The 8,898-nt window shown below is 37.9% G+C and overlaps 1 pseudogene across 1 annotated transcript; it reads left to right on the top strand.

Moving 5' to 3' along the window:
- Positions 1 to 6,147: 6,147 nt before the first annotated feature.
- On the top strand, positions 6,148 to 8,896 carry LOC111320446 (uncharacterized; annotated as a pseudogene). Its single transcript, XR_016000047.1, has 3 exons — positions 6,148 to 7,211; positions 7,675 to 8,217; positions 8,660 to 8,896. The product of XR_016000047.1 is annotated as an uncharacterized LOC111320446 (transcript).
- The last annotated feature ends 2 nt before the right edge of the window (positions 8,897 to 8,898 follow it).

The raw sequence follows: 8,898 nt of genomic DNA, 5'->3' as shown, positions 1-8,898 counted from the left end.
TCGCACGTGTTGCATAATCCAGAGATGAAAGAGGTTTCTTCAAGCAGATGTAGAGAGGATAGAATCATTGCAAAGGCGGGCCTCGAAAACTATAGTTAAGTTTAAATGTAGCAGTGCATCCACTGATCAACTTAAATTTCAAAGTTTAGAGGAGCGCCTAACACCCATATAAGTTCAGTGAAGTGTTTAAATAACAGAGAACAACAATTTTTAAAGAATTAGCACTTTAAATTCAATAAGGGAATCATGTCAAGAACAACAAGAAGAAGCCATTTTATATACTTACGTGCATTAGGAACTGAGACCGCCAAGAAAAACTTTTATTAAAATGGCTCAATAGTTTAAAATAATTTTTTAGAAAATAAGAATTTGTTTTATAATTCTAAATCGTAGTTCATGACGTCATACGAAGTCTCTGTATATATATATATATACAGAGACTATATATATATATATATACGAAGTCTCTGTATATATATATATATATATATGTATATATATCTCTATATAAGTCTCTGTATATATCGCAAGTCGTTAAAGAAACTCTCAGGCCAACAAAGGTGCACCGCGCCAGGAGGATCAATAAAGATTCGCAGTCCCAACCTCACAGCCAACACGAACGTAGACAGTCTAAAAAATTGCGAGGATGGACAACTTCCGACGTAAAAATATAAAAAATTTTAATAAAAAACGTTTCGGTCAGAGACCTTCTACAGTTATTTACAACTTTTGAAATAAAAAAAGAGCATTAAATAGGATCGAAGTGCTAATGATTACGTAATTACAGATAACGACTAATGAACTGGTGTTAATAAACAAAAAACCTAAATACAAAGAAAGTAATGGAAAAAATACAAGGAACAAACCCCCAAAACTAAAAGATAAGAATACTAAATATGTTAATATAAGTGGCGTAACCAATTACAAAGAAGCAATGCGGCGAGCATTAAAAAAGGGAAGGCCCACTTTTTACTACAACTGTATACCGTAACAAAATACCAAAACAAGGCTTTTGGAGTCCGAAAGGGCAAATTAGCAACAAAATCCCTGGAGGGGCCCTTAAGTGATACTAATCATAATAAGATCCCTTGGCAGGGCCTCTGAGTCCAATCCACACCTAAAGGGCCGACAAAATCCAAGAAAGGGGCCTTTGAACGATCAATTAGTAGCGCCTAATTTAAGATGGAAAATTAATTATAGCAAATTCTATTTTTTGAATGAAATTCCTTTCTTTTATTCAAACCATGGGGTGCCAAAGAGAACAACTGAGCACTCCAATAAATCTCTTTTGTGATTAACAGCCTATCGATCTCTGCAGAGCCACTAGGGGCCTGTACCTGATCAATGCATTGGAACGAAAAATTGTCCGGGGTGTGATATCGATACTTCACAAGTTGTTTTGTTTGTGAGCATAGTAGATTTGTAGTCGGTGGTAGTCGGACTTTAAAGTGAGATTTCGAAATCACAAATCTACTATCTACTATGCTCACAAACAAAACAACTTGTGAAGTAGCGATACACTTTAACAAAACCCCAGACAACCTGGAGGATTTTTCGTTCCAATGCATTGATCAGGTACAGTAAGACCCTCATCAAATTTACAAAACTAATGAAAACCTTATCTAAATTGTAAACAACTATTAAACCATACACAATTCAATCCTAATTAAAGGCTAAATTAAAAAGGTGAGTCTTTAGTAAAATTTTAATTTACTAAAATCAGTCTCGTTACGCACTTTATAAGGAAGACTGTTCCAAAGTTTAGGTGCTACACACATATAAGCACGATCACCTAATGTTTTCTTTGTTATGGCATTTGGTGCTTGCCGCATGAGACCCTTATTACTAGATCTTAAGTCGTATGGTCCATTCTGCTGCAACTTAACAAGATCTTGTAAATAGATTGGACCATGTCCATTCATTGCTTTGAAAGTGATCATGATAAATTTGAACTGTATTCTAAACTGAACAGGTAACCAATGCAGTTCTCGTAGAACTGGTGTGATGTGACACATCTTTGGGATATTAAAAATAATCCTTGCTGCCGAACTTTAAAGGCGTTGGAGCTTAGATAATTCCCTAGCTGGTAAACCATATAAAATACTATTACAGTAATCTATCCGTCCGATTACTAAAGCATGTATCAATGTTTGTGATTCCTTCTCATCTAAGTATTTCCTAATGCGTCGTACATTCGTCAGATGATAATAGGCAGCTTTGCAGGTATTGTTAACATTGATCTTCAGATCAAGATGACTGTCTATCCATGTGCCAAGGTTCTTTGCTGATTTCACTGGGAAAACCTTAGAGTCACCAATACACAGGGAGATCCCAGCAACCTTTGCCAACTGTTGTCTTGTTCCAGTTAATGTAAATTCGGTTTTGTCGTCATTTGATTTGAGTTTATCATGAAGCATCCAGGTTCTTAAGTCGCGAATACAAAGTTCCATTGCATTAACAGCATCAAGAGCATTCACTGCAGAATCAGGTTTAAACGCTAGATATAACTGCGTGTCATCAGCATACGTGTGGACATGTGGCAAGTGATCGTTTTTAATATTAAATAGTTTACTTACATATAGTGTGAACAGTAATGGCCCCAAGCACGACCCTTGAGGAACGCCATGTATTAATTGAAATTTGCCACAAACTTTACCATCAAGTGAAACGCGCTGGGATCGGTTAGATAGGTATGACCTAAACCAACGCTGTGCAGTATCCCTTATCCCAAAACTGTTACTTAAGCGAGATGAAAGGACCGAGTGCTCCACCGTATCAAAGGCGGCACTGAGGTCAAGAAGCACCAGCAATATCACGTGTTGGCGATCCATAGCCATAAGGATGTCGTTGTGTATTTTAAGCAATGCAGTCTCGGTGCTGTCACCTCTTCTGTATGCTGACTGAAGCTTCGGGTAGAGATTATGAGTGGTCAGAGGGATATGAACCTGATCAAATACCGCGCGCTCAGTAAGTTTTGAGACATATTGTAAATTACTGACCGGACAAAGATTGCCAAATTCGTTTATCCCGGCTTTCTTTTGTCGTGGGTCAACCAATGCCTCTTTCCATAACTTCGGAAAGTGTCCTGCTAATAACGATGAATTAATCATTTGAATGATAACCAGTAAGAGTTGCTCAATAGATGCTAAAACAAGCTTTGTTGGCATTGGATCGAGAGAACACGATTTCTTAGATGATTTTTGGATAAGTTTCAGCACATCACTCTGGGACAACGGCTGGAACTTGGAAAATAAATGTGTTTCACCCACAGAAGGATCATTCGGCCTTGACTCAGTGATTGAACTAGCCTTGGCATCTATCTGATCACTCATCTTAACTATCTTGTGCAAGAAAAATTTTCCAATTTCATTTACAAGTAGAGACTTGTCCTCGTAATGGGCAAATAGTGGTGTGTCATTATATCTCAAAAGTTTCGTAGATGCGCGACACAATCTACCTTGATCACTGCTCTTCTCATCAACAAACTCTATATAGTATTGGTGTTTAGCTTTGTTTAGAAGGTAAGTAACATGATTCCTATTTTTTTTGAAAGTCAGGAAATCTACGACTTGTTTAGTCTTTCTCCATTTCCGTGCAGCCTTTCTGCTTAGAAGTTTAGCCTGATGTATTTCATCATTATGCCATGCTACTTTAGGTCTTGATACTGACAACAGTCTTTGTCTTGAGTGGAGCATGCGAATCCAGGAGATGGGAAAGCATCTTGTTGTAGGTTTCCGCAAGATTATCAAGATCGGTGGCACTAAGGATATCCACATTAGAGATGTGGGAAATATTTCTGCATAATGACGATTCAGCCAGCTCATTCACAAGTGTAGAGACATCAACCGATTTGACTTTTCTGTAGGTAATTCTTTTTTGCATTGAGTCGAGGCTTATAAGATAATAATTTGTAGAGAACGGAGGCGTGGTCAGAAAAGAAACGATCAACATGAGGTTTTTCCATTATGATGTTGTCAGCTATACGCGTGATAATAAGATCAAGAGTATGTCCGTGAGTGTGGGTAGGGTCATTGACATGCTGTTGTATTTTGATGATAAGAAAAAAATAATCAACTCAGTTTAGCGCGCAGACGTGGGACTTTTCGATAGCCTCTAACATTTTATCCTAATTAAAACATACAAACAGTTACACAGTTTGTATGGGTAACCTGTGGACTAACTCACCAACAGTGGTAAACCAAATGGGCCGAACAAGTCACCTTTCCCGAGACGCTTTGCGCCAAAATATCGCAGGTGTTGCATAATTCAGAGATGAAGGTGTTTTCTTCAAGCAGATGTAGAGAGGATAGAATCATTGCAAAGGCGGGCGTCGAAAACTATAGTTAAGTTTAAATGTAGCAGTGCATCCACTCATCAAATTAAATTTCAAAGTTTAGAGGAGCGCCTAACACCCATATTATAAGTTCAGTGAAGAAGTGTTTAAATAACAGAGTACCACAATTTTTAAATAATTAGCACTTTAAATTCAATAAGGGAGTCATGTCAAGAACAACAAGAAGCCATTTTATATACTTACGTGCATTAGGAACTGAGATCGCCAAGAAAAACTTTTATTAAAATGGCTCAATAGTTTATAACAATTTTTTTAGAAAATAAGAATTTGTTTTATAATTTTAATTCGACGTCATTACGAAGTCTCTGTATATATATTTACTATATTTTAAGAATTCCGGTTTTTTTTATTAATTATAGGGCTCTTAATGATAACAATATATCATGTAATCTGAAGGGATTATCCTGTTTAAATAAAAGTCTTCATTCATTCATTCCTTCAGGTAGTAATATTGAACGAGATTAACAAATTTAAATACAGGTAATACAATAGCTTTCTGTCGTCTTTCAACGCATAAAGAAAATGTGAGACCCCAAACAGTCCAGTTCATGAAGTAACTTGAGATCAGTGCTCACTTAATGCCCACGTACATTCACACAAACAGAACCCCACTACGAAATGATCGCACAAACTGATTTCGAAAATTATTGCGATGGTCACTGTAAGTAACAGAAGAAATAAAAGAATTGACATTAGTGATTATGAGGTGTAAGAAGTGATGCATCATGGGATTTATAATTCATTTCATCCTCAGTGTTCGAAGGGGCACACTTGCGCCGGCTGCTATGGCGTGTGATCCCCTTCAAAATTAATCTTTAAATTCCATTGTCATTTTATTTGCGAACTTCAAATTGTTGTCCACAAATTCGGTTTTGTGCCCCAAATTGTGACGTGCAAATTCGGTGTTAATCTTTAAATTCCATTTTTGAGTTGTTTTTTTTTTATTGAGCTTTTTTTTTTTTTTTAAAAAAAATAACTATATGTTAGCGTATAGATTGGTGTATTGTGGTGTAGTGTAATCTGATCAGCGCAATTTGGTGTATCTCTAAGCAATCTGATTGGCGCATCTTTTTTTTGGTGTATCTCAACGCAATGTGATTGGCCCAATTTTTTGGTGTATCACAAACCAATCAGATTGTAGTATTTTCCTATGTCGCAGAACGTTCTTGCTAATTTATGGTTTGACAGGTCTTCAAATTTCAGCGAATCAACGCGTGAGTCGGAGAGAGCGATTCGCGAATTAAGGAAATGTATCAGTCGTGTTGGGAAAGCGGTGGAGTTGTGATCGTTGTACAACTATGCTTATTCTCCCTTCTGGAAAAGACTGAGTGGAACATGAGAAAAATTTTGAATCAAATGTTACTTCAGATGTTGATAGGAGCAACTTCAGGATATTTTATTGCTATATATGAGTTAATCAGCGATTCCAATTTTGAATTTCGCTCAAGGAACATGGTAAGAAGACATCTACAAGAGTTGTAAGATCATCTTTTCAATGTAATGGCTATGTCCTTCGTGAGGATTTTATCGTTAGGATCTGTCTGGATTTGAAAGGTCGTCAAGGAACTTTTTCTACCGATTAGCGAGTTAAAACGTGCATGTTTTGTGTACCGCTCCTTCACTTACGACGCACACACCGTCAGCTAAAGACCTACACGAATTTAGCGCTATAGCGTGTTGTTTTGAAAGGGCTACTTGGTTGAAACGTAGTTAATAGAGTCCCGTCTATTAACTATGGTTGAAACGACCACCAAGTTACATTTACTTTGTGTTGACTGCTACGTTACATATCCGTTTCTTTGCTTCTTAAAGTTCTCCACGAATTAAATATTGTGTAAACGATATTTTCCCGTTACAACTGCGTGTTTACTTTTCATTCGCCAGTATGGATTAGGCTTTCTTAGATGAAATGCCATTTTCCAGTTAACAACGTACATTTTATGGCATAAATCTACCTCAATGAAAAATATTTCCCAAGGGACAGAATGGTACGGTCGGTTAATTTTGTACGCAACTCTCACGTGCTTAGACGTTTTCTGCCAATAAAATTCGCTTTTAGCTAACCTGGACTTTACCCCATTGCGTGTCAATTTCCTGTAAACAACCTGCATTTTATTACGTGTTTCGCACGCACAGGGCAACTTCCAGATAGGCAACAACCAATCAAGAAGCCCACATTGTTATGCTTTGAAAAATGATACTTTCTCTTCGTTCAATCTATTTTCAATTGTTAGAAGAACGGAAACCGGAAAATATCTTTGTCCAGAGGCCGTAAGAGATGAAATAGAGCTTTACACTGCAAAATTCTATGGAAGAATATTTTGAGGCAACAATCTGTTACTGAACACGACAGCAAAGATATGTTGCAAGTTATCGCTGAAACTAAGTATCTTAATCAGCAATCCTTTACAGCGGAACAGCTGTGCAGTGGCAATCGTGGTCGACCACGATTTTTCATTACTGAGGAGCAGCTAGAGTTTTTACTGGAGCGAGGTTTCTGTTTGAAGGAAGTTGCCAAAATTTTTGGTGTTCATGTCAGCACCATCGAGCGACGATGCCGTGACTATGGCTTGAGTGCTACTCAAACGTTCTCTTGTATAAGCGATCAAGCTTTAGATTGTATAGTGGAAGAGATAATCAGAAGCTTCCCCTCATTTGGTTACCGTAGAATGACAGGTGCCCTTTTAAGCCGGGGAATCAAAGTTTAGCAAACTAGGGTCAGAGAGTCTATGAGGAGAGTTCATCCAGATGGTGTACTTTTTCGTGCTTTGACAATAAATACAGTAAACCGTCGAAAATACAGTGTTTCCTCGCCATTGTCCCTCTGGCACGTGGATGGAAACCACAAACTTATCAGGTAGTTAATCGGGCTATTCTATTTTTTACGCTCCCCTTCTGATGGATTCGGAAATCCAGATTTCCAAGGCCTATTGTCTCAAATGATTATAAAACGAGTACCAGAAAATGCTAATAACGTTATTTTTGTACATGCGAACCTATAGAAGATGTTAATTTTGTATATGCCAACCTATAGAAGGGTATTTGGAGGATGTATGGCCCAATAACTGGTGGTGCATTTGCCCCTAAGGTTTTCGGAAGACAATTTTTTGTTAAATATTTACTCAAAAGTGCTGAAATTGTCAGGTTTTCATGAATGCTTCCCTTCTTCATGGTAATAATGGTAACAAGGAGTGGCTTATTTAGGGACAGTAGTTGACATGTTGTGAGAACAATTGCAAGTCGCTCTGTGATTTGAGTTACCCATATACATTGTAGAGTGGTCTTACTTTTTTAATAACTGGGATCATCTTCTTCATTAGGTGGAGAATAGTTATTCATGGGGGAATTGACGGCTACTCTCGCATGATAGTTTACCTGAAAGCTAGCAGTAACAATAGAGCTTCCACTGTTTTAAAGAGTTTCCTTGATGCTGTTGAGGAGTTTGGCCTTCCCTCAAGAGTCAGAAGCGATAAAGGTGGAGAAAATGTTGACATTGCTAAGTGCATGTTAGATCACCCACTTCGCGGTCCTGACAGAGGTAGTCACATAACAGGGAGGAGCGTGCACAACCAGAGGATAGAGCGCCTTTGGCGGGATGTTTACTTTGGCTGTACACATTTATTTTATTCATTGTTTTATGCAATGGAAGATGCTGGTATACTAGACCCTTCAAGTGAAGCTCATCTATATGCACTTCATTACATTTATTTGCCAAGGCTCAACAGACATCTGAGTGAATTTGTTAATGCCCATGCAAGAGCTCCAATCAGCACAGAGCATAACAAATCCCTGAACAATTGTGGATTTCTGGTCTCCTGACTGTCTGGAACTCAAATCAAGTGGTAGCTGTGGAACAGTCAATGGTGTGTGTATTATAGTTAAAGGGTTCAGTTTTGTATCATTATTGGTCATATTTTCACTATCACCTACCTAATTTCCCCCCCCCCCTTCCTTCCAAAAGATAGCTGTTGAACAAAGTAATAATGAGATCATTCTTCTTTTTCTGCCTTATATGTCTCCTTGTGTTTGAACACAGTTCGTGGCCATAGGTTATGATACAGTCAGTTTTCCCATTTCTGGCCAGTGCCCAAATCTGGACAGTTGAATTCTAAGAACTTTTATTTCTGTAAAAAGGAACTAGCTTCTATATTCTATGTTTGATATTAATGGTAGCTCTTCTAGATTTAGGAATGGTCTCAAAAACAGAAAACTGATGCAGATGTACAAGAAATCAACATGAGCTGTTTAGCCAACAATCATGTACTGTAGCACTCTTGAAACATTGTCTTTCTGCTTTAAATTTAGCCCAGAGAGGACCTAGTCCTTTATGGAGTAGACTGGGATGATCCTACCCCATCTTCATTGTGGCATGGACAGCATGATGATTCTGTTGAGCCTACTAAAGTACCAGCTGTGCCAGCCAATGTTATTGATTCAGAGCGTCTTCAGGTCCTCAACCAAACTGTTGATCCTCTACAGGACTCCGATGAGCATGGTGTTGATTTATATGTGAATGCCCTTCACTGCATTCTTAATCAATAATA

Source organism: Stylophora pistillata, chromosome 4, assembly GCF_964205215.1.
Source record: "Stylophora pistillata chromosome 4, jaStyPist1.2, whole genome shotgun sequence".
NCBI lineage: Eukaryota > Metazoa > Cnidaria > Anthozoa > Scleractinia > Pocilloporidae > Stylophora > Stylophora pistillata.
This window is presented reverse-complemented; position numbering and strand designations above follow the sequence as displayed.